This window comes from Dioscorea cayenensis, chromosome 4 (genome assembly GCF_009730915.1).
Source record: "Dioscorea cayenensis subsp. rotundata cultivar TDr96_F1 chromosome 4, TDr96_F1_v2_PseudoChromosome.rev07_lg8_w22 25.fasta, whole genome shotgun sequence".
NCBI classification, from domain to species: domain Eukaryota; kingdom Viridiplantae; phylum Streptophyta; class Magnoliopsida; order Dioscoreales; family Dioscoreaceae; genus Dioscorea; species Dioscorea cayenensis.
The window spans coordinates 7,520,295-7,520,863 of record NC_052474.1 but is presented as its reverse complement, the minus strand read 5'-3'; positions in this window follow the sequence as shown (position 1 = coordinate 7,520,863).

The window sequence follows — 569 nt, the reverse complement described above, 5'->3', positions numbered from 1 at the left end:
AAAAAACACTATTGGTTTATCAAGTTTCTAAAGCCAATAATTTTTTAATGTTATGACTTCTAGCTGACTTCTCTGGTTGAGGTTGTTCTAATATAAGATTAGTTATTTTTTTTAATTGTTTATAATATTTTCAAGGAATATAAAACTATCTTGTCATTTCAGAAGCTACCAATGGAGGATACTATCTTTTGAATGTAAATACTTATAAAGTTAAACATATTGTGGGTTCAATAAGTGCATTGATTGTTGTTAATAGATTGTTTGTTCTTTGCTTGCCTGTTTTTTTTTCTGCCATTTGAAAATATTAGATTTGTAATTAAGTTTTTTTTTAAAATTAGTGTATTGTGTGCAAGTTTTATTTAGTTGACTAAATAAAGATTAGTTTGATTGAATAAAGATTGGATTTTGTTTAATGTTTTTGCAGATTTTGAAGTATGGTTAAGATCAAGAGGGTTGAAGATGAGGATACATGACTTTTACTGGCCATGATTGCTCAAAAATATTTTGTAATGAAAGTACACAAATAGTGTAAAACACTTATATTTTGTTATTACAGCAATACGTAACTG